Raw genomic sequence first — 24,733 nt, 5'->3', positions numbered from 1 at the left:
TGGGGTTGGGGATTTGGGAATAGTGGGAGTGGGAATAGGGTTGGGATTGGGGTTAGGGATTTGGGACTAGTCGGAGCGGGATTAGATTTGGGATTAGGGTTACGGATTTGGGACTAGTGGGAACGGGATTAGGGTTGGGATCAGGGTTAGGGATTTGGGACTATTGGGAGCAGGGTTAGGGTTGGGATTAGGGATTTGGGACTAGTGGGAGCGGGATTGAGGTTGGGTATTTAGGACTAGTGGGAGCGGGATTAGGATTGGGGTTGGGGGCTTGGGATTAGGGTTAGGGATTTGGGACTAGTGGGAGCGCGATTGGTGTTTTGGGACTAGTGGGAGTGGGATTAGGATTGGGGATTTTTAGACTAGTGGGAGCGGTAATAGGGTTGGGTTTGGGGTTAGGGATTTGGGACCAGTTGGTTAGGGATTTGGGACTAGTGGGGTTGGGGATTTGGGACTAGTGGGAGTGGGAATAGGGTTGGGATTGGGGGTTAGGGATTTGGGACCAGTCGGAGCGGGATTAGATTTGGGATTAGGGTTAGTGATTTGGGACTAGTTGGAGCGGGATTAATTTGGGATTTGGGACTAGTGGGACTGGGGTTGGGGATTTGGGACTAGTGAGAGCGGGAATAGGGTTGGGGTTAGGGATTTGGGACTAGTGGGAGTGGGTTTAGGGTTAGGTATTTGGGACTAGTGGGAGTGGGAATAGGGTTATGGATTTGGGACTAGTGGGAGCGGGATTAGGGTTTTGGATTTGAGACTACTGGAAGCGGGATTAAGGTTGGGATTAGGGTTATGGATTTTGTTGTAGTGGGAGTGGGATTAAGGTTTGGGACTTGTGGTAGCGGTGTTGGGGATTTGGGACTAGTTTGAGCAGGATTAGGATTGGGTTCGGGATTTGGAACTAGTGGGATTACGGATTTGGGACTCGTGGGAGTGGGATTACGTTTGGGATTAAGGTTAGGCATTTGGGACTAGTGGAAGCGGGATTAGGGTTCGAGATTTGGGACTAGTGGGAGTGGGGTTAGGGATTTGGGGCTAGTGGGAGTGGGGTTAGGGATTTGGGGCTAGTGGGAGCGGGATTAGGATTTGGGACTAGTTGGAGTGGGGTTAGGGACTAGTGGGATCGGGGTTGAGATTTGGGGCTAGTGGGAGTGGGATTAGGGTTAGGGATTTGGGACTAGTGGGAGTGGGGTTAGGGATTTGGGGCTAGTGGGAGCGGGATTAGGGTTAGGGATTTGGGACTAGTGGGAGCAGGATAAGGGTTGGGATTAGGGATTTGGGACTAGTGGGAGCAGAGTTAGGGATTTGGGGCTAGTGGGAGCAGAGTTAGGGGTTAGAGATTTGGGACTAGTAGGAGCGGGATTAGGGTAGGAATTTGGGGCTAGTGGGAGCGGGATTAGGGTTGGGATTTGGGACTAGTGGGAGTGGGATTTGGGACTAGTGGGAGTGGGATTATTGTTGGGGTTGGGGATTTAGGACTATTGGGAGCGGGATTAGGGTTGGGGTTAGGAATTTGGGACTAGTGGGAGCAGGTTTAGGGATTTGGGACTAGTTGGAGTGGGATTAGGGACTAGTCGGATCGGGGTTATGGATTTGGGGCTAGTGGGAGTGGGATTAGGGTTAGGGATTTGGGACTAGTGGGAGCGGGGTTAGGGATTTGGGACTAGTGGTGTGGGGTTAGGGATTTGGGACTAGTGGGAGTGGGGTTCAGGATTTGGGACTAGTGGGAGTCGTATTAGTGTTAGGGATTTGGGACCAGTGGGAGCGTGGTTAGGGATTTGGGACTAGTGGGAGTGGGGTTAGGGATTTGGGACTAGCGAGAGCAGGATTGGGATTAGTGATTTGGTGCTAGTGGGAGCAGGATTATGGTTGGGATTAGGGATTTGGGACTAGTGGGGTTAGGGATTTGGGACTAGTGGGGTTAGGGATTTGGGACTAGTGGGTGTGGGGTTTGGGATTTGGGCCTAGTGGGTTCGGGATTTGGGACTAGTGGGAGTGGTATTAGGGTTAGGGATTTGGGAGCGGGGTTAGGGATTTGGGACTAGTGGGAGCGGGATTAGTGTTCGGGATTTGGGACTAGTGGGAGTGGAATTAGGGTTAGGGATTTGGGACTAGTGAGAGCAGGATTGGGATGTGGGATTAGGGTTGGGATTAGGGATTTGGGACTAGTGGGAGTGGGATTAGGGATGGGGTTGGGGATTTGGGACTAGTGGGAGCAGGGTTAGGGATTTGGGACTAGTGGGAATAGGGTTAGGGATTTGGGACTAGTGGGAGCGGGGTTAAGGATTTGGGACTAGTGGGAGGGGGTTAGGGATTTGGGACTAGTTGGAGTGGGATTAGGGACTTATGGGAGCAGGGTTAGGGATTTAGGGCTAGTGGGAGTGGGGTTAGGGATTTGGGGCTAGTGGGAGCAGGATTAGGGATTTGGGACTAGTGGGAGCAGGATTAGTGTAGGCATTTGGGACTAGTGGGAGCAGAGTTAGGGATTTGGGACTAGTGAGAGTGGGATTTGGGACTAGTGGGAGCAGGGTTAGGGATTTGGGGCTAGTGGGAGCGGGGTTAGGATTTGTGACTAGTGGGAGCTTGGTTAGGGATTTGGGACGAGTGAGAGCAGGGTTAGGGATTTGGGACTAGTGGGAGCAGGATTGGGATTTGGAACTAGTGGGAGCGGGGTTAGGGATTTAGGACTAATTGGAGTAGGATCAGGGACTAGTGGGAGCGGGGTTAGGGATTTGGGACTAGTGGGAGCGGGGTTAGGGATTTGGGACTAGTGGGAGCGGGGTTAGGGATTTGGGACTAGTGGGAGCGGGGTTAGGGATTTGGGACTAGTGGGGTTAGGGATTTGGGACTAGTGGGAGCGGGGTTAGGGATTTGGGACTAGTGGGTGTGGGGTTTGGTATTTGGGCCTAGTGGGTTCGGGATTTGGGACTAGTGGGAGTGGTATTAGGGTTAGGGATTTGGGAGCGGGGTTAGGGATTTGGGACTAGTGGGAGCGGGATTAGTGTTCGGGATTTGGGACTAGTGGGAGTGGAATTAGGGTTAGGGATTTGGGACTAGTGAGAGCAGGATTGGGATGCGGGATTAGGGTTGGGATTAGGGATTTGGGACGAGTGGGATTAGGGATGGGGTTGGGGATTTGGGACTAGTGGGAGCAGGGTTAGGGATTTGGGACTAGTGGGAATAGGGTTAGGGATTTGGGACTAGTGGGAGCGGTGTTAGGGATTTGGGACTAGTGGGAGGGGGTTAGGCATTTGGGACTAGTTGGAGTGGGATTAGGGACTTGTGGGAGCAGGGTTAGGGATTTAGGGCTAGTGGGAGTGGGGTTAGGGATTTGGGGCTAGTGGGAGCAGGATTAGGGATTTGGGACTAGTGGGAGCAGGATTAGTGTAGGCATTTGGGACTAGTGGGAGCAGGGTTAGGGATTTGGGACTAGTGGGAGTGGGATTTGGGACTAGTGGGAGCAGGGTTAGGGATTTGGGGCTAGTGGGAGCGGGGTTAGGATTTGTGACTAGTGGGAGCTTGGTTAGGGATTTGGGACGAGTGAGAGCAGGGTTAGGGATTTGGGACTAGTGGGAGCAGGATTGGAATTTGGAACTAGTGGGAGCGGGGTTAGGGATTTAGGACTAGTTGGAGTAGGATCAGGGACTAGTGGGAGCGGGAGTAGGGATTTGGGGCTAGTGGAAGTGGGATTAGGGTTAGGGACTTGGGACTAGTGGGAGCGGGATTAGGGTAGGGATTTGGGACTAGTGGGAGCAGGATTAGGGATTTGGGACTAGTGGGAGTGGGATTAGGGATTTGGGACTAGTTGGAGTAGGATTAAGGCCTAGGGGGAGCGCGGTTAGGGATTTGGGGCTAGTGGGAGCGGGATTAGGGTTAGGGATTTGGGACTAGTGGGAGCCGGATTTGGGACTAGTGGGAGCAGGGTTTTGGATTTGGGACTAGTGGGAGCGGGGTTAGAGATTTAGGGCTAGTGGGAGCGGGATTAGGGTTAGAATTAGGAATTTAGGACTAGTGGGGTTCGGGATAGGGATTTGGGACCAGTGGGATTAGGGTTAGGATTAGGGTTAGGCATTTGGGACTAGTGGGAGCAGGATTAGGGTTGGGATTTGGGATTTGGAACTAGTGGGATTAGGATTGGGATTAGGAGCTAGTGGGATTTGGCACTAGTGGGATTAGGGTTGGGATTAGGGATTTGGGGCTAGTGGGAGCTGGATTAGGGTTGGGATTAGGGATTTGGGACTAGTGGGAGCAGGATTAGGGATTTGGGACTAGTGGGAACGGGGTTAGTGATTTGGGAGTGGGATTAGGGTTAGGGATTTTGGACTAGTAGGAGCGGGGTTAGGGATTTGTGACTAGTGGGAGCAGGGTCAGGGATTTAATGCTAGTGGGAGCGGGATTTGGGTTGGGATTAGGGATTTGGGACTAGTGGTAGCAGGATTAGGGACTAGTGGGAGCGGGGTTAGGGATTTGGGAGTGGGATTAGAGTTAGGGATTTTGGACTAGTGGGAGCAGGATAAGGGATTTTGGACTAGTGGGAGCAGGGTTAGGGATTTGGGACTAGTGGGAGCAGGATTAGGGTTAGGGATTTGGGACTAGTGGGAGCAGGATTAGGTTCAGGGATTTGGGACTAGTGGGAGCGGGATTAGTTTCAGTGATTTGGGACTAGTGGGAGCGGGATTTTGGGTGGGATTAGGGTTATTCATTTGGGACTAGTGGGAGTGGGGTTACAGTTAATGATTTGGGACTAGTGGGATTAGGTTCGGCATTAGGGATTTGGGACTAGTGGGAGTGGGATTAGGGTTAGGTATTTTGGAGTAGTGGAAGTGGGATTAGGGTTAGGGATTTGGGACTAGTGGGAGCGGGATTAGGGATTTGGGACTAGTGGGAGCAGGGTTAGGGATTAGGGACTAGTGGGAGCAGGATAAGGGTTGGGATTAGGGATTTGGGACTAGTGGGAGCAGAGTTAGGGATTTGGGGCTAGTGGGAGCGGGATTGGGGTTAGGGATTTGGGACTAGTGGGAGCAAGATTAGGGTAGGGATTTGGGGCTAGTGGGAAGGGGATTAGGGTTGGGATTTTGGACTAGTGGGAGTGGGATTAGGGTTAGGCATTTGTGACTAGTGGAAGCGGGATTAGGGTTAGGCATTTGGGACTAGTGGAAGCGGGATTAGGGTTGGGAATTTGGGACTAGTGGGAGCGGGATTAGGGTTGTAGATTTGGGACTAGTGGGAGTGGGATTAAGGTTGGGATTAGGGATTTGGTACTAGTGGGAGCAGGATTAGGGTTAGAGATTTTGGACTAGTGGGATTAGGGTAGGGATTAGGGTTGGGACTTGTGGGAGCAGGGTTATTGTCGGGATTAGGGATTTGGGACTAGTGGGAGCGGGGTTAGGATTAGGGATTTGGGACTAGTGGGAGTGGGGTAGGGATTTGGGACTACTGGGAGCGGGGTTAGGAATTTGGGACTAGTGAGAGCGGGGTTAGGGATTTGGGACTAGTGGGAGTGGGTTTAGGGTTGGGGATTTGGGACTATTGGGAGCGGGGTTAGGATTAGGGATTTTGGACTTGTGGGAGCGGGATTAGGGATTTGGGACTAGTGGGAGTGGGATTATGTTTGGGATTAGGGTTAGGCATTTGGGACTTGTGGGAGCGGGATTAGGGTTCGGGATTTGGGACTAGTGGGAGCGGGGTTAGGGTTTTGGGGCTAGTGGGAGCGGGATTAGGGTTGGGATTAGGGTTAGGAATTTGGGAATAGTGGCAGTGGGATTAAGGTTGGGATGAGGGATTTGGGACTAGTGGGAGCGGGATTAGGGTTAGGGATTTTGGAGGAGTGGGAGTGGGACTAGGGTTGGGATTAGGGTTAGGGATTTGGGACTAGTGGGAGCGGGATTAGGGTTTGGGATTTGGGACTAGTGGGATTAGGGTTGGGATTAGGGTTAGGAATTTGGGAGTGGGATTAGGGTTGGGATTAGGGATTTGGGGCTAGTGGGAGCGGGATTAGGGATTTGGGAGTGGGATTAGGGTTAGGGATTTGGGACTAGTGGGAGGGGGTTTAGGGATTTGGGGCTAGTGGGAGCGGGATTAGGGTTGGGATTAGGGATTTGGGACTAGTGGGAGAGGGGTTAGGATTAGGGATTTGGGACTTGTGGGAGCAGGGTTAGGGATTTGGGATCAGTGGGAGTGGGATTAAGGTTAGGGATTTGGGACTTGTGGGAGTGGGATTAGGGTTGGGGATTTGGGACTAGTGGAAGCGGGATTAGGGTTGGGATTAGTGATTTGCGACTATTAGTGGGATTAGGGTTACGGATTTTGGAGTAGTGGGAGTAGGATTAGGGTTGGGATTAGGGTTAAGGATTTGGGACTAGTGGGAGCGGGTTTGGGGTTGGGGATTTGGGACTAGTGGGAGCAGGATTAGGGTTAGGGATTTGGGACTAGTCGGAGCGGGATTAGGGTCAGGCATTTGGGACTAGTGGGAGCGGTGTTAGTGATTTGGGGCTAGTGGTAGCGGGATTAGGGTTGGGATTAGGGATTTGGGACTAGTGGAAGCGGTATTAGGGTTGGGGATTTGGGACTAGTGGGAGTGGGATTGGGATTAGTATTTGGGACTAGTGGGAGCAGGATTAGGGATTTGGGACTAGTGGGAGTGGGGTTAGGGATTTGGGAGTGGGATTAGGGTTAGGGATTTTGGACTAGTGGGAGCGGGGTTAGGGATTTGATGCTAGTTGGAGCGGGATTAGGGTTGGGATTGGGGATTTGGTACTAGTGGGAGCAGGATTAGGGATTTGGGACTAGTGGGAGCGGGGTTAGGGATTTGGGAGTGAGATTAGGGTTAGGGATTTGGGACTAGTGGGAGCGGGGTTAGGGATTTTAGACTAGTGGGAGAGGGGTTAGGGATTTGGGGCTAGTGGGAGTGGGATTAGGTTCAGGGATTTGGGACTAGTGGGAGCAGGATTAGGGATGGGGTTGGGGATTTGGGACTAGTGGGAGCTGGATTAGGGTTGGGATAAGGGTTAGGCATTTGGGACTAGTGGGATTGGGGTTATGGTTAGTGATTTGGGACTAGTGGGATTAGGGTTGGCATTAGGGATTTGGGACTAGTGGGAGCGGTATTAGGGTTAGGGATTTTGGAGTAGTGGAAGTGGGATTAGGGTTAGGGATTTGGGACTAGTGGGAGTGGGGTTAGGGATTTGGGACTAGTGGGAGCGGGGTTAGTGATTTGGGACTAGTGGGATTAGGGATTTAAGACTAGTGGGAGTGGGTTTAGGGTTAGGGATTTGGGACTAGTGGGAGTGGGATTAGGGTTAGGGATTTGGGACTAGTGGGAGCAGGATAAGGTTGGGGATTTGGGACTACTGGAAGCGGGATTAAGGTTGGGATTAGGGTTAGGGATATTGTTGTAGTGGGAGTGGGATTAAGGTTAGGGAGTTGGGACTTGTGGTAGCGGTGTTGGGGATTTTTAGACTAGTTTGAGCGGGATTAGGATTGGGGTTCGGGATTTGGGACTAGTGGGATTACAAATTTGTGACTAGTGGGAGCAGGATTACGTTTGGGATTAGGGTTATGCATTTGGGACTAGTGGAAGCGGGATTAGGGTTAGGGATTTGGGACTAGTGGGAGCGGGGTTAGGGATTTGGGACTAGTGGGAGCGGGTTTACGGATTTGGGACTAGTGGGAGCGGGTTTACGGATTTGGGACTAGTGGAATTAAGGTTAGGGTTTTGGGACTAGTGGGAGTGGGATTAGGGATTTGGGACTAGTGGGAGTGGGGTTAGGGATTTGGGACTAGTGGGAGCGGGGTTAGGGATTTGGGACTAGTGGGAGTAGGGTTAGGGATTTGGGACTAGTAGGAGTGGGATTAGGGATTTAAGACTAGTGGGAGTGGGTTTAGGGTTAGGGATTTGGGACTAGTGAGAGTGGGATTAGGGTTAGGGATTTGGGACTAGTGGGAGCTGGATTAGGGTTGGGGATTTGGGACTACTGGAAGCGGGATTAAGGATGGAATTAGGGTTAGGGATTTGGGACTAGTGGGAGCAGGATTGGGATTAGTGGGAGCGGGATTGGGGTTGGGAATTTGGGACTAGTGGGAGCGGGATTAGGATTGGTGTTGTGGATTTGGGACTTGTGGGAGCTGGGATAGGGATTTGGGGCTAGTGGGAGCTGGGTTAGGATTAGGGATTTGAGATTAGTGGGAGCGGGGTTAGGGTTAGTGATTTGGGACAGGTGAGATTAGGGTTGGGATTCAGGTTTTTATTTGGGACTATTGGGAGCGGGATTAGGGTTGGGATTAGGGATTTGGGACTAGTGGGAGAGGGGTTAGGATTAGGGATTTGGGACTTGTGGGAGCAGGGTTAGGGATTTGGGACCAGTGGGAGTGGGATTAAGGTTAGGGATTTGGGACTTGTGGGAGTGGGATTAGGGTTGGGGATTTGGGACTAGTGGAAGCGGGATTAAGGTTGGGATTAGTGATTTGCGACTATTAGTGGGATTAGGGTTACGGATTTTGGAGTAGTGGGAGTAGGATTAGGGTTGGGATTAGGGTTAAGGATTTGGGACTAGTGGGAGCGGGTTTGGGGTTGGGGATTTGGGACTAGTGGGAGCAGGATTAGGGTTAGGGATTTGGGACTAGTCGGAGCGGGATTAGGGTCAGGCATTTGGGACTAGTGGGAGCGGTGTTAGTGATTTGGGGCTAGTGGTAGCGGGATTAGGGTTGGGATTAGGGATTTGGGACTAGTGGAAGCGGTATTAGGGTTGGGGATTTGGGACTAGTGGGAACGGGGTTGGGATTAGTATTTGGGACTAGTGGGAGCAGGATTAGGGATTTGGGACTAGTGGGAGTGGGGTTAGGGATTTGGGAGTGGGATTAGGGTTAGGGATTTTGGACTAGTGGGAGCGGGGTTAGGGATTTGATGCTAGTTGGAGCGGGATTAGGGTTGGGATTGGGGATTTGGTACTAGTGGGAGCAGGATTAGGGATTTGGGACTAGTGGGAGCGGGGTTAGGGATTTGGCAGTGAGATTAGGGTTAGGGATTTGGGACTAGTGGGAGCGGGGTTAGGGATTTTAGACTAATGGGAGCGGGGTTAGGGATTTGGGGCTAGTGGGAGCGGGATTAGGGTTAGGGATTTGGGACTAGTGGGAGCGGGATTAGGTTCAGGGATTTGGGACTAGTGGGAGCAGGATTAGGGATGGGGTTGGGGATTTGGGACTAGTGGGAGCTGGATTAGGGTTGGGATAAGGGTTAGGCATTTGGGACTAGTGGGATTGGGGTTATGGTTAGTGATTTGGGACTAGTGGGATTAGGGTTGGCATTAGGGATTTGGGACTAGTGGGAGCGGTATTAGGGTTAGGGATTTTGGAGTAGTGGAAGTGGGATTAGGGTTAGGGATTTGGGACTAGTGGGAGTGGGGTTAGGGATTTGGGACTAGTGGGAGCGGGGTTAGTGATTTGGGACTAGTGGGATTAGGGATTTAAGACTAGTGGGAGTGGGTTTAGGGTTAGGGATTTGGGACTAGTGGGAGTGGGATTAGGGTTAGGGATTTGGGACTAGTGGGAGCAGGATAAGGTTGGGGATTTGGGACTACTGGAAGCGGGATTAAGGTTGGGATTAGGGTTAGGGATATTGTTGTAGTGGGAGTGGGATTAAGGTTAGGGAGTTGGGACTTGTGGTAGCGGTGTTGGGGATTTTTAGACTAGTTTGAGCGGGATTAGGATTGGGGTTCGGGATTTGGGACTAGTGGGATTACAAATTTGTGACTAGTGGGAGTAGGATTACGTTTGGGATTAGGGATATGCATTTGGGACTAGTGGAAGCGGGATTAGGGTTAGGGATTTGGGACTAGTGGGATTAGGGATTTGGGACTAGTGGGAGCGGGGTTAGGGATTTGGGACTAGTGGGAGCGGGGTTAGGGATTTGGGACTAGTGGGAGTGGGGTTAGGGATTTGGGACTAGTGGGAGTGGGATTAGGGATTTAAGACTAGTGGGAGTGGGTTTAGGGTTAGTGATTTGGGACTAGTGAGAGTGGGATTAGGGTTAGGGATTTGGGACTAGTGGGAGCTGGATTAGGGTTGGGGATTTGGGACTACTGGAAGCGGGATTAAGGTTGGGATTAGGGTTAGGGATATTGTAGTGGGAGTGGGATCAAAGTTAGGGATTTGGGACTTGTGGTAGCAGTGTTGGGGATTTTTAGACTAGTTTGAGCGGGATTAGGATTGGGGTTCGGGATTTGGGACTAGTGGGATTACAAATTTGTGACTAGTGGGAGCAGGATTACGTTTGGGATTAGGGTTATGCATTTGGGACTAGTGGAAGCGGGATTAGGGTTAGGGATTTGGGACTAGTGGGAGCGGGGTTAGGGATTTGGGACTAGTGGGAGCGGGTTTACGGATTTGGGACTAGTGGGGTTAGGGTTTTGGGACTAGTGGGATTAGGGATTTGGGACTAGTGGGAGCGGGGTTAGGGATTTGGGACTAGTGGGAGTGGGGTTAGGGATTTGGGACTAGTGGGAGTGGGATTAGGGATTTAAGACTAGTGGGAGTGGGTTTAGGGTTAGTGATTTGGGACTAGTGAGAGTGGGATTAGGGTTAGGGATTTGGGACTAGTGGGAGCTGGATTAGGGTTGGGGATTTGGGACTACTGGAAGCGGGATTAAGGTTGGGATTAGGGTTAGGGATATTGTAGTGGGAGTGGGATTAAAGTTAGGGATTTGGGACTTGTGGTAGCAGTGTTGGGGATTTTTAGACTAGTTTGAGCGGGATTAGGATTGGGGTTCGGGATTTGGGACTAGTGGGATTACAAATTTGTGACTAGTGGGAGCAGGATTACGTTTGGGATTAGGGTTATGCATTTGGGACTAGTGGAAGCGGGATTAGGGTTAGGGATTTGGGACTAGTGGGAGCGGGGTTAGGGATTTGGGACTAGTGGGAGCGGGTTTACGGATTTGGGACTAGTGGGGTTAGGGTTTTGGGACTAGTGGGATTAGGGATTTGGGACTAGTGGGAGCGGGGTTAGGGATTTGGGACTAGTGGGAGTGGGGTTAGGGATTTGGGACTAGTGGGAGTGGGATTAGGGATTTAAGACTAGTGGGAGTGGGTTTAGGGTTAGTGATTTGGGACTAGTGAGAGTGGGATTAGGGTTAGGGATTTGGGACTAGTGGGAGCTGGATTAGGGTTGGGGATTTGGGACTACTGGAAGCGGGATTAAGGTTGGGATTAGGGTTAGGGATATTGTAGTGGGAGTGGGATTAAAGTTAGGGATTTGGGACTTGTGGTAGCAGTGTTGGGGATTTTTAGACTAGTTTGAGCGGGATTAGGATTGGGGTTCGGGATTTGGGACTAGTGGGATTACAGATTTGAGACTAGTGGGAGCAGGGATACGTTTGGGATTAGGGTTATGCATTTGGGACTAGTGGAAGCGGGATTAGGATTGCAGATTTGGGACTAGTGGGAGTGGGATTAAGGTTGGGATTAGGGATTTGGTACTAGTGGGAGCGGCATTAGGGTTAGGGATTTTGGACTAGTGGGATCGGGATTAGGGTTAGGGATTTGGGACTAGTGGGAGCAGGATTAGGGTTAGAGATTTAGGAATAGTGGGAGCGGGATTAGGGATTTGGGGCTAGTGGGAGCGGAATTAGGATTAGGGATTTGGGACTAGTGGGAGCGGGGTTAGGGTTAGTGATTTGGGACTAGTGGGATTAGGGTTGGGAATGTTGTAGTGGGAGTGGGATTAAGGTTAGGGATTTGGGACTTGTGGTAGCGGGGTTGGAGATTTGGGACTAGTTTGAGCAGGATTAGGATTGGGGTTCGGGATTTGGGACTAGTGGGATTATGGATTTGGGTCTAGTGGGAGCGGGATTATGTTTGGGATTAGGGTTAGGCATTTGGGACTTGTGGAAGCGGGATTAGGGTTCAGGATTTGGGACTAGTGGGAGTGGGGTTAGGGATTTGGGGCTAGTGGGAGCGGGATTAGGGTTGAGAATTTGGGACTAGTGGCAGCAGGATTTTGGTTGCAGATTTTGGACTAGTGTGAGTGGGATTAAGGTTGGGATTAGGGATTTGGTACTAGTGGGAGCGGGATTAGGGTTAGGGATTTTGGACTAGTGGGATCGGGATTAGGGTTAGGGATTTGGGACTAGTGGGAGCAGGATTAGGATTAGAGATTTGGGACTAGTGGGAGTGGGATTAGGGTAGGAATTTAAGACTAGTGGGTGTGGGGTTAGGGATTTGGGGCTAGTGGGAGCGGGGTTAGGATTAGGGATTTGGGACTAGTGGGACTGGGGTTAGGGTTAGTGATTTAGTGGGATTAGGGTGGTGACTTGTGGGAGAGGGGTTAGGAACTAGTGGGAGCGGGGTTAGGATTAGGGATTTGGGACTAGTGGGAGCGGGGTTAGGGATTTGGGACTAGTGGGAGTGGGTTTAGGGTTGGGGAATTGGGACTAGTGGGAGTGGGGTTAGGATTAGGGATTTGGGATTTGTGGGAGCGGGGTTAGGGATTTGGGACTAGTGGGAGCGGGGTTAGGGATTTGGGACTATTAGGAGCGGGATTAAGGTTGGGATTAGGGATTTGGGACTAGTGGGGGCTGGATTAGGGTTAGGGATTTTGGAGTAGTGGAAGTGGGATTAGGGTTGGGATTAGGGTTAGGGATTTGGAACTTGTGGGAGCGGGGTTGGGGATTTGGGACTAGTGGAAGCGCGATTAGGATTGGGGATTTGGGACTAGTGGGAGCGGGATTATGTTTGGGATTAGGGTTAGGCATTTGGGACTTTTGGTAGCGGGATTAGGGTTCGAGATTAGGGACTAGTCGGAGCAGGGTTAGGGATTTGGGGCTAGTGGGAGCAGGATAAGGGTTGGGATTAGGGTTGCGGATTTGGGACTAGTGGGAGTGGGATTAGGGTTGCGGATTTGGGACTAGTGGGATTAGGGTTGGGATTAGGGATTTGGGACTAGTGGGAGCGGGATTAGGGTTAGGGATTTTGGAATAGTGGGAGTGGGATTAGGGTTGGGATTAGGGTAGGGGATTTGGGACTAGTGGGAGCAGGATTAGGGTTTGGGATTTGGAACTAGTGGGAGCGGGATTAGGGTTGGGATTAGGGATTTGGGGCTAGTGGGAGCGGGATTAGGGATTTGGGACTAGTGGTAGCGGAGTTAGGGATTTGGGAGTAGGATTAGGGTTAGATATTTGGGGCTAGTGGAAGCAGGATTAGGGTTAGGGATTTGGGACTAGTGGGATTAGGGTTAGGGATTTGGGACTAGTTTGAGCGGGGTTGGGGAATTGGGACTAGCGGGATTGGGGTTGGGGATTTGGGACTAGTGCAAGCAGAATTGGGATTAGGGTTATGGATTAGGGACTAGTGGAAGTGGGTTAGGTTTGGGATTGGGGTTAAGTTTTTGGGACTAGTGGGAGTGGGATTAGGGATTAAAGGTTGGGGATTTGGGACTAGTGGGAGCGGGATTAGGGTTGGGTATTTGGAACTAGTGGGAGTGGGATTAAGGTTGGGATTAGGGATTTGGCACTAGTGGGAGTGGGATTAGGGTTGGGATTAGGGATTTGGGGCTAGTGGGAGCGGGATTAGGGTTGGGATTAGGGATTTGGGAGTAGTGAGAGCGGGGTTAGGGATTTGGGAGTGGAATTATGGATTTGGGGCTAGTGGGAGCGGGGATAGGGATTATGGGCTAGTGGGAGCGGGATTAGGGTTGGAATTAGGGTTAGGGATTTGGGACTAGTTGGAGTAGGATTGGGGTTGGGATTAGGTGGAGCAGGATTAGGGATTTGGGACTAGTCGGAGCAGGATTAGGGTTAGGGAATTTGGACTAGTGGGATTAGGGTTAGGGATTTGGGACTAGTGGGAGTGAGATTAGGGACTAGTGGGAGCGGGATTAGGGTTGGGATTAGGGTTAGGGATTTGGGACTAGTGGAAGCGGGATTGGGGTTGGGTATTTAGGACTCGTGGGAGCGGGATTAGGATTGGGGTTAGGGATTTGGGACTAGTGGGAGCAGAATTAGGGATTTGGGACTAGTGGGAGCGGGTTTAGGCCTGGGATTATTGATTTGGAACTAGTGGGATTGGGATTAGGATTGGGGTTGGGGATTTGGGACTAGTGGGAGCAGGAATATTGTTGGGATTGGGGTTAGGGATTTGGGACTTGTTGGAGCGGGATTAGGGTTGGGATTAGGGTTAGGGATTTGGGACTAGTGTGATTGGGGTTGGGGATTTGGGACTAGTGGAAACGGGAATAGGGTTGGGATTGGGGTTAGGGATTTGGGACTAGTCGGAGTGGGATTAGATTTGGGATTAGGGTTAGGGATTTGGGACTAGTGGGAGCGGGGTTAGGGATTAGGGTTAGGGATTTGGGACTAGTGGGAACGGGATTAGGGATGGGATTAGGGTTAGGGATTTGGGAGCGGGGTTGGGGATTTGGGACTAGTGGGAGCGGAATTAGGGTTAGGAATTTGGGACTAGTAGGAGCAGGATTAGCCTTGGGATTAGGGTTAGGGATTTGGGACGAGTGGGAGTGGGATTGGGGTTTTGGGTCTAGTGGGAGCGGGATTAGGGTTGGGGATTTGGGACTAGTGGGAGTGGGAATAGGGTTGGGATTGGGGTTAGGGATTTGGGACTAGTCGGAGCGGGATTAGATTTGGGATTAGGGTTAGGGATTTGGGACTAGTGGGAGCGGGATTAAGGTTGGGATTAGCGTTAGGGATTTGGGACTATTGGGAGCGGGGTTAGGAAATTGGGACTAGTGGGACCCGGATTAGGGACTAGTGGGAGCGGGATTGAGGTTTGGTATTTATGACTAGTGGGAGTGGGATTAGGATTGGGGATTTGGGACTAGTGGGAGCGGAATTAGGGTTTGGGATTTGGGACTAGTGGGAGCGGGATTAGGCTTGGGATTAGGTTTAGGGATTTGGGACTAGTGGGAGCGTGTTTGGTGTTTTGGGACTAGTGAGAGTGGGATTAGGATTGGGGATTTGGGACTAGTGGGAGTGGTAATAGGGTTGGGTTTGGGGTTGGGTATTTGGGACTAGTGGGAGCGGGATTAGGGTTGGGATTAGGGTTAGGGATTTTGTACTAGTGGGAGCGGGATTAGGGTTGGGATTAGGGTTAGTGATTTGGACGAGTGGGAGTGGGATTAGGGTTGGGATTGGGGATTTGGGACTAGTGGGATTTGGGTTAAGGTTTTGGAGTTCTGGTTCTCACATTTTGCTGCTTTTCTTGTTCAGCTTTTCCCTCTCTGGTATATACCTCTGTGCCACAATGTTCCATGTCTTATTTTTCCTGTTTCAATTTGCAGAATTGACATTTTTCAGATCCCATAGTTCTGGGAAGCCCCTCATGGTGTTGATGAACTCCTCTGGCTCATATACTCTGCTTCCTCTGGGCATATTTTCAGGCATTGCTTCTTGTTTGGTGAATGGTAGAAACTACCAACTCGCGCAAATGGAAGCTGATAAAACTACTGTGAAATTAATTAATTAATTTGAGGAGCAGCATGTTATATCAATAGTGGAAAAAAACAATAATTAACAAATTATTCACAAACCACGCTCCTTTTAAAGTGCAAGTGCAAAATCACACTCTGTTGTAAAACAAAACCATAAATTATAGTTAATAAATAATAACAGTGGTGATACTCATAAATAACAACTAAGTGAAATCAATACATCAAATATTGAAACAAATATAAGTGAAAGCAACAGTTCAAAATTGAATTCCAAAAAAATCAAAAAATATTTAAAAATATATTCAAAAGTTATATGTATTCAGGAAATGTTCAGAAATGTGATAAAATGAAAACTTCTGGATAAATCCTCCTTGGGTTCAACAAGGTATCAGACAACAGTAATCCACCATCACCGGCCACACAGCCTACTCATCAGATTGAAGTGACTCCCATGAGTCAAATACACTTCAAGAACAGCCAAAGAAGCTTCTTGCAATCACGGCTTTATTCGGGCGCTGGGACTTGGGCGCTGGGACTCAGGTACCACTGTAGCTGCTTGGATGCATGCAAACGAACTCCCAAATAGAGATGGGTCATTGAGACCATTGGTGCCATGAATAGGGAGAAATTAAATGGAAAACTCCCATCGTGAAGTTTGGCAAAAATGTATTAAACAGGCTAAAAACAAGCTTAAAAATGCATCACCCATGTGTGGGTTCGTGCGGGCAAACAAACAAACTGCATTGCGAACGGAGGTGGCGTGTCACGTTCGTTACGCTCCTATCCACCTCTACAAACAGGATTTCCTGATTTTTCAGCATCCTTCACTTCAGTGAGATCATGTGACCTTCCCACAGCTAGCCCTGTGTTTGTGGATGCTATCTTTCTGCTTGCATGTTTATCCTTTTATGAGATCATGTAAAACAAGCCGTGTCTTGTAAAGTAACAAGCAGTGTCTTGTTTTACTTCAAATCTTCATTTTTCTGGGATTAATTCTTTTTTTTGGCACTTTAATTTCGTTTTTTTGGCACGTTGATGGTCTGTTCCATTCTGTTCATTCTGACCTTCCCACAATTTCAGTCCTGTTATTGTAGATGGTCTCTTTTCTGCTGGCATGTTTACCTTTTTGTGAAATTATTTGACTTCTCTACAGCTCAGGGCGGATTATAGGCGCTATTCAGGCGTTTTTACAGCATTTTCAATTCATTTCAATGGAGAGGGGCATTTTTGAAGTGCTTTTTTCAACGCCCAAAAGCTGCTCCAAAGATGCTGCTTGCAGGACTTTTCTCAACGCCCCACCAGTGCAATGCCTCGGTGTGAAAGGGTCCATTGAGATGCATGGGGAGCATTTTATGAGCGTTTTAATAGCGCTATTTTTAGCACCTTGGTGTGAAAGGGTAAAAGGTAGAGATTTGGTAAGTTTTTTTCACCTTACAAGGAAAGAGTTTAGATTTATACAATGTTATCTTCTGTAGTTTAGTAAAATAGTAACAGAAAGAAACAAAACAAATTAGTAACATATTTATTTTATTTCTTAACATTGTAATGCAACAACATAACTTATACATTATAAACATAAGAATGACCCAGCTTAGGTACATAAGTAAAATATTATTTTAACTTTTAGGAAACAAAGTGCACTTGATACATAACAATGACCAATACAACATACTACATCCAGTAGTAATAACTAATAAACCCCCAAAAAAGTGCTTTTGAAATATAAATAACAAACAACAACAACCCATCTTATGTTGATAAATAAAATACTGATTTTCAGAACCCAAATTAAATAAGACATTGCTTTAAAAAAAAGTTTTTTGAGGTCAAGTAAAAAATAAAGTGCATATCAAGCAAATCAAAGTTCACATCAAAATCAAACTAAAAATAACTACACGTTGTTATTTATGTTTCCATATGTACTTTGTAGTAAATAACAAACCACTACTAAAAGCTGAAAAGTCTAATACAAAGTCATAGATTTCCATACAAGACATTTTGAAGTTTAATTTTATGCAGATTTCTGATTTTACCAGATTGGAGGACATCCAATTTATTTCATCACTCCAAAGGTTTTGCATAACGCTAAAGACCCGCTCCACAAATGCATTGCTTACAGGAATTGCTAAAACGCATTCCATTATTTTTAGAGGATTAGGTGCAGAGCATTTCTCAAAGAATGCTACCCATCTTTGGTCCACCGAATGTTCTCCATCAGGACCCTCCAATGTGTGAAGAACTTTGTTTAGAATGGTGAACTCACTGAAGAGCTCATCAACATCTATGTTCAACATCTTCTTAATGTCACATAAACTGTGAAATGTTAAGGTCTCTTTAGGTTTAAGACTTAGAATGGCAATTTTCTTTAAATGGGAATCTGATCTGAAATTAAATCTCTTCTCCAAATATTGTACACATGCTTTATAAACTTCTAAAGCATTTTCCTTGAATGCCTCCTGTGTACTTGGTGGAAGATTCTTCAGGGACTGGTTTACTTTGAAGCCAAAAAAATTCTCTGTTCACAACTTAAGATTGTTAAGAATTTCCTCAAGAATATGAAAGATCTCAGTTGACTGCATTGTGTTACTCTCCAATTTTAAGATGGCAGGTTGGAATATATTCGTAAAAATTGTGTACAAAAAAGGTAACATTCGTGGCGTGTGAGATCTGAATCGGAATTAAGACCATGTTCCTGAGACCTAATAGAATTCCAAATGAGAAGTGGACAGTTCTCTTCTCCCTTTTGAATAAAGTATATCTTCGCAGCAGGCCAATTCTTCAACAACCGATCCAAAGCTGTAAATAACGATAGCCATCGTGTTGGTACATGTCGTAAAAGTCTATGATAACCCATATCCAAAAATTCAAAGCATGACTTGAGTTATATAACATGCTTAGCGCTGCAGGAAACTTCATTGTAGACTTTAATTACGAATGCTTCCACATCACGCATCAACCTTTTACAGCCAGGTTTTGCAGCATTATGCAACAGATGGCAGTTGCAATCTGCAGCTAAAAGGAAAGAATTTTCCGACCTTAAAGGGGTTGTAAAGGTAAAAGTTTTTTCACCTTAATGCATAGAATGCAATAAAAAACATCCGACAATACCCCCCCAGCCCCCCCGTTTTACTTACCTAACCTCTCGAAAGTCCCGCGCTCGCCCCAACATCCTCTTCCCCACTCAGCCTGGTCGTTGATTGGCTAGAGTGGATGGCTTGAAAGCAGTGCAGCCATTGGCTCGCGCTGCTGTCAATCACATCCAATGATGCAGCGCTCCAGGGGGCGGGGCCGAGTGATACAGTGAGCGGCTATGGCTGCCGGCTGTATCACAGGAGCCCGCCCGCAAGCACTCAACATCATGCGAGGGAGCTTGCATGAAGGTGTTGAGTCCTTGCGGGGGGAGCCGAGGCAGCCGCCGAGGGACCCCAGAAGACCAGGTTCTGGGCCACTCTGTGCAAAATGAGCTGCACAGTGGAGGTAAGTATAACATGTTTGTTATTTAAAAACAAAATAATTATCTTTAGTGATCCTTTAAGTTAGTGTAGACAAAATGATGGATACTATAGTTGACGGATGCGTTATCTGCACCATAAGACATTATTTGCTTGAGGTCCAGATCAAATGAGCTCAGAACCTGAGGTATATGTCCGGACATTGCATCAGATGTTTCATCAGCATCCTCATAAAAATCCAGAATTTTCTTCTGAACTCCCTTATCCTTGGTGAAATAGGTCACCGCAAGTGGAAAATATTTTACCTTTGTTCGAAGCGCCAAGTGAAACTGAAAAAGGTTTTCCACCTTGAATCTGCTTTACTACGGTTTCAACTCAAGAAAGGGATAAAACATTTTGGACAATAGCTTCACATTTTGTTTTTCCACAGTGCATTTTCCTGGCAATCTGAGAGTCTGGAAAAACTTTAGAATAAAGTTTATTCCCACAGTCCTAAAATAGATATAATAAAATAGTATATATATATATATATATATATATATATATATATATATATATATATACATACACACACACACAAGTATAAGTTATAGTGTAATCAAAATTATTATGGATCATAATACCTTTATAAAGGTAAACACTTCAAAATGTTACTATTAAAGGGGGGCAAATATACCTCCATAATGCTACTATTACGGGGGGGGGGGCAAACATACCTTATAATGCTACTATAAAAGTGGCAGTAAACTCGTGAATTAGATTTTTTTTACCTAAAGGTAAGCTTATAATAAAGCTGTATAATTTACCTGTAGGTAAAATGAATATCTCCTAAACATGCACCATTTTTAAAGTTTACTACTTCTTTGAAGGGGGGGGGGGGGCAAACATTTTAATAATTTTATTTTATTCAAATACATGCCATAAATAAATAGTAAAAATACATTAACTATATTGATGGAAGAACGCAATTTATGTGAAGTAAACTAAACTACTGCTACTAGGAAAAGGTAGAATTATAAAAATCAAATAATTTTCTCACCTGAGACAAATAGCTGTGGTGATGTGTAACCCCATCATGATAGATTAGGCTGATTTCAGCAGCAAGGACTTTGTCTTCTTCCTCTGTGGTGACTTTGACAAAAAAAGTTTGCAGAGTATCTGATGTTTTCTGAGCATGCATAGCTTGTTTGTGACGGTCTGAATTTTGGTGAGCTTTAACAGCTTTAAGGCCATCATATGTCACCTTGAATGTAACGTAATTTTTTTTTCCCTTACAAGCCAGCTTTTAAAATAAGAATTTTCAAGCCACTCATCCCAAAACTTGCAAAGCCGCCTGGCTTTTTTACTAGTACAGGGCTGATGTTCATCCTTCGCAGACATTATATGACTACTGTTGGTACAATATATGAAACATTTTAAATGCTTTATCATCAGATAGAGTGTAACCATTAACAGTCTGTGGCAGATTTGTAGAATCCACATGAGCTAGCTGAGCCAAATGAGATGTGGGGTTGAGGGCTTTATATACATACATATACTGTATGTAATATGTGTAATATATATATATACACACACACGCACACACACACAACTCACCGGCCACTTTATTAAGGACACCTTGCTAGTATCGGGTTTGACCCCCTTTTGCCTTCATTCTTGGTGGCATAGATACAAGGTGTTGGAAACGTTCCTCAGAGATTTTGCTCCATAATGACATAACATCACACAGTTGCTGCAGATTTTTCAGCTGCCCATCCATGATGCCAATCTCCTGTTTCCACCACATCCCAAAGGTGCTCTATTGGATGAGATGTGGTGAGTGTGGAGACCATTGGAGTACAGGGACCTCATTGTCCAGTGGTGAGATGATTGGAGCTTTGTGACATGGTGCATTATCCTGCTGGAAGGAGCCATCAGAAGATGGGGACACTTTAGTCATAAAGGGATGGACATGGTCAGCAACAATACTCAGGTAGGTCGTGGTGATTAAACAATGATCAATTGGTACTAAGGGGCCCAAACTTTTCCCAAGAAAAGATCCCCCACACCATTACACCACCAGCCTGAACCGGTGATACAAGGCAGGATGGATCCATGCTTTCATGTTTACGCCAAATTCTGACCCCACCATCAAAATTTTTTGAACTTCAGCAGATTGTCTTCACCACATCTAGATGCCTAAATGCATTAAGTTGCTGCCATGTAATTGGCCGATTAGCAATTAGTGTTACCAAGCATTTGAACAGGTGTACCTAATAAAGTGTTTAGTGAGTGTGGGGGGGAAAAGAAGTTTGCATACCTATACACAAGCAGCTAATGAAACCTGGAGCCCTGGTTCACACTGATGCAGGTTGGGTGGGATTTGCAGTGATTCCTGTGCGTTTTGCGTCATAATCATAGTCCGTCCATGTGAACTGCTGTGGTTGTCAATACTAACAATACCCCACAAACAGTTCACAAAATGCAGTGCAATTGTCAAAATCAGATTGCACAGGTGTGAGCACCCACGCGATCAGATTCCTGTGCGACAAAAAAAAGTTGCATGCACCTTTTTTCGTGTGGGTGCGGTGCGATTTGAGCCATACAAAATAAATGGGCTCAAATTGCACTGTAAAGAATTGCATGTGTTTTGAACAGGAATGTGGTGCGATTCCTCTCTGAATCACATGCAGTTCCCTGCACCACACCGATGTGAACATAGCTTCTAAATAATCCCCTTTGTAGAACAATGCAGAATTCTTTTTAGGATGCCGCGCAATATCTTTGTCGCGGAGCCCTGGATGTCTATAATGTATCAAATCTGTGTCCGAATTTCGATCCGTGAAAGGGCAAGATGATTGTACCGTGGTTGACCTATCGATCAACTTGGGTACAACCAGCATGACAGATTTTTCTACATACAGTTACTGCCAGACGGCTATAGCCACTAACAGTAACCATTGTATTCTGCCAAATGAGAATACAGAATACAATAGTGTACCGGAGGCATTTCCCCATCAACACTACTGCGTTCATGGGGGGGATTGAGATATTTTTTTTTTAGCCATGCTGGAAGGAAAGAAAATTGTATCACCTATGACCAGCATAACTCCAACCAATTTTATTCTAGTTTTAACCGCTTGCCGACCAGCCGCCGCAGTTATACTGCTGCAGAATGGCACGGGCAGGTGAATCGCCGTCATATTACGTTGGCTCCAAAGGCAGCTGCCAGAGGCGTGCCCACTCGCTGCTCGCCCATGGAGCCGATGCCAGTGCCCGGCTGTCTCGATGACCCCTGGGCTCCCGCGATCACTCGTAAAACGGCGAGAACCGGGAGCTCTGTGTGTAAACACAAGGATCCCGGTTCTCTGAGGGGAGAAGTGACAGATCATTTGGTCATACAAAGTATGAACAGCGATCTGTCTTCTCCCCTCCCCCCTTCAGTTAGAACACACACTAGGGAACACATTAACCCCTTCACCGCCCCCTAGTGGTTAACCCCTTCCCTGCCAGTGACATTTTTACAGTAATCAATGCATTTGTATCGCACTGATCGCTGTATTAATGCCAATGGTCCCAAAAATGTGTCAAAATTGTCCGATGTGTCTGCCATAATGTCGCAGTCCTGATAAAAATTGCAGATCTCCACCATTACTAGTAAAAAAATGCCATAAAACTATTCCTTATTTTGTAAACGCTATAACTTTTGCGCAAACCAATCGATATATGCTTATTGCGATTTTTTTTTTTTTTTCCAAAAATATGTAGAAGAATACATATCGGCCTAAACTGAGGAAAAAAAATGTTATATATTTTTAGGGGATATTTATTATAGTAAAAAGTAAAAAATAATTTTTTTTTTTCAAAATTGTCGCTTTTTTGTTTACAGCACAAAAAATAAAAACCGCAGAGGTGATCAAATACCACCAAAAGAAAGCTCTATTTGTGGGGAAAAAAGGACATCAATTTTGTTTGGGAGCAATGTCGCACGACCGCGCAATCGTCAGTTAAAATGACGCAGTGCCAAATCACAAAAAACGCTCTGGTCAGGAAGGGGGTAAAATCTTCCGGGACTGAAGTGGTTAAATAATGGCATGGAAAGGTTAGAACCTCTATTAGGTTTTTTATGCTGCATCTGACCCCACTGGGGAGACTTTCCTTATTATGTGTCTTGGGGACACAACGCTTTGACATCATGAAATGTCAGCACACCAGAATAGGAAGGCACACACCAAAATAAAACATGCTTCCCACTGAAGTTTGCAATTAATCATATGTGCAAATAACATGTGACATGGAATCTATCTGGTTATTGTGATATAACAGATGCAGTTTTACAAATTTCAGACATCTACCGCGTTTCTACTGTTAAACTCTGTAGTCTGCCATGTACATTTGATAGGCATCACGTCTTTGGGTGACAAACAAAAAAAGTTGACACAATGCCAAAAATTAATTTTTACTTTTTTGTCACCAGCGATGATAAACCAGTGCCAGGGCTCCCATATCTGAAGTCACAATCCATAGAAAATCCAGCACATCGGTACCTTATCCAATATACAAAAGAAAGGCCAGATTAGGGTGTCTCCAAACTGGGACCCTCATCTACGGAATGGCAGAGGGTCTGCAATAAAAGCAAACTGGGACCCTCATCTACGGAATGGCAGAGGGTCTGCAATAAAAGCAAACTGGGACCCTCATCTACGGAATGGCAGAGGGTCTGCAATAAAAGTAAACTGGGACCCTCATCTACGGAATGGCAGAGGGTCTGCAATAAAAGTAAACTGGGACCCCCATCTAAGGAATGTCAGAGGGTCTGCAATAAAAGTAAACTGGGACCCTCCTCTATGGAATGGCAGAGGGTCTGCAATAAAAGTAAACTGGGACCCTCATCTATGGAATGGCAGAGGGTCTGCAATAAAAGTAAACTGGGACCCTCATCTACGGAATGTCAGAGGGTCTGCAGTAAAAGTAAACTGGGACCCTCATCTACGGAATGGCAGAGGGTCTGCAATAAAAGTAAACTGGGACCCTCATCTACGGAATGGCAGAGGGTCTGCAATAAAAGTAAACTGGGACCCTCATCTACGGAATGTCAGAGGGTCTGCAGTAAAAGTAAACTGGGACCCTCATCTACGGAATGGCAGAGGGTCTGCAATAAAAGTAAACTGGGACCCTCATCTACGGAATGGCAGAGGGTCTGCAATAAAAGTAAACTGGGACCCTCATCTACGGAATGGCAGAGGGTCTGCAGTAAAAGTAAACTGGGACCCTCATCTACGGAATGTCAGAGGGTCTGCAATAAAAGTAAACTGGGACCCTCATCTATGGAATGGCAGAGGGTCTGCAATAAAAGTAAACTGGGACCCTCATCTACGGAATGGCAGAGGGTCTGCAGTAAAAGTAAACTGGGACCCTCATCTACGGAATGGCAGAGGGTCTGCAGTAAAAGTAAACTGGGACCCTCATCTACGGAATGGCAGAGGGTCTGCAGTAAAAGTAAACTGGGACCCTCATCTACGGAATGTCAGAGGGTCTGCAATAAAAGTAAACTGGGACCCTCATCTATGGAATGGCAGAGGGTCTGCAATAAAAGTAAACTGGGACCCTCATCTACGGAATGGCAGAGGGTCTGCAATAAAAGCAAACTGGGACCCTCATCTACGGAATGGCAGAGGGTCTGCAATAAAAGTGCTCTGTTAGGCCAAAAGAGATTAGCTGAGAAGCATTTTGTGAAATTTACACCATTGATCAATAATAATTCCTCCTTTCATTATCACATCATATATACAGCACAACACAATTCTGGTCAGCACTGAAAGAAATATCCATGTTCAGCAGTCCTTATAAACAAGCTTTAGATCAGGGA

The sequence above is a fragment of the Aquarana catesbeiana genome, linkage group LG01 (genome assembly GCF_042186555.1).
Source record: "Aquarana catesbeiana isolate 2022-GZ linkage group LG01, ASM4218655v1, whole genome shotgun sequence".
Classification (NCBI taxonomy): Eukaryota; Metazoa; Chordata; class Amphibia; order Anura; family Ranidae; genus Aquarana; species Aquarana catesbeiana.
Note: the sequence above shows the minus strand (reverse complement) of the source record.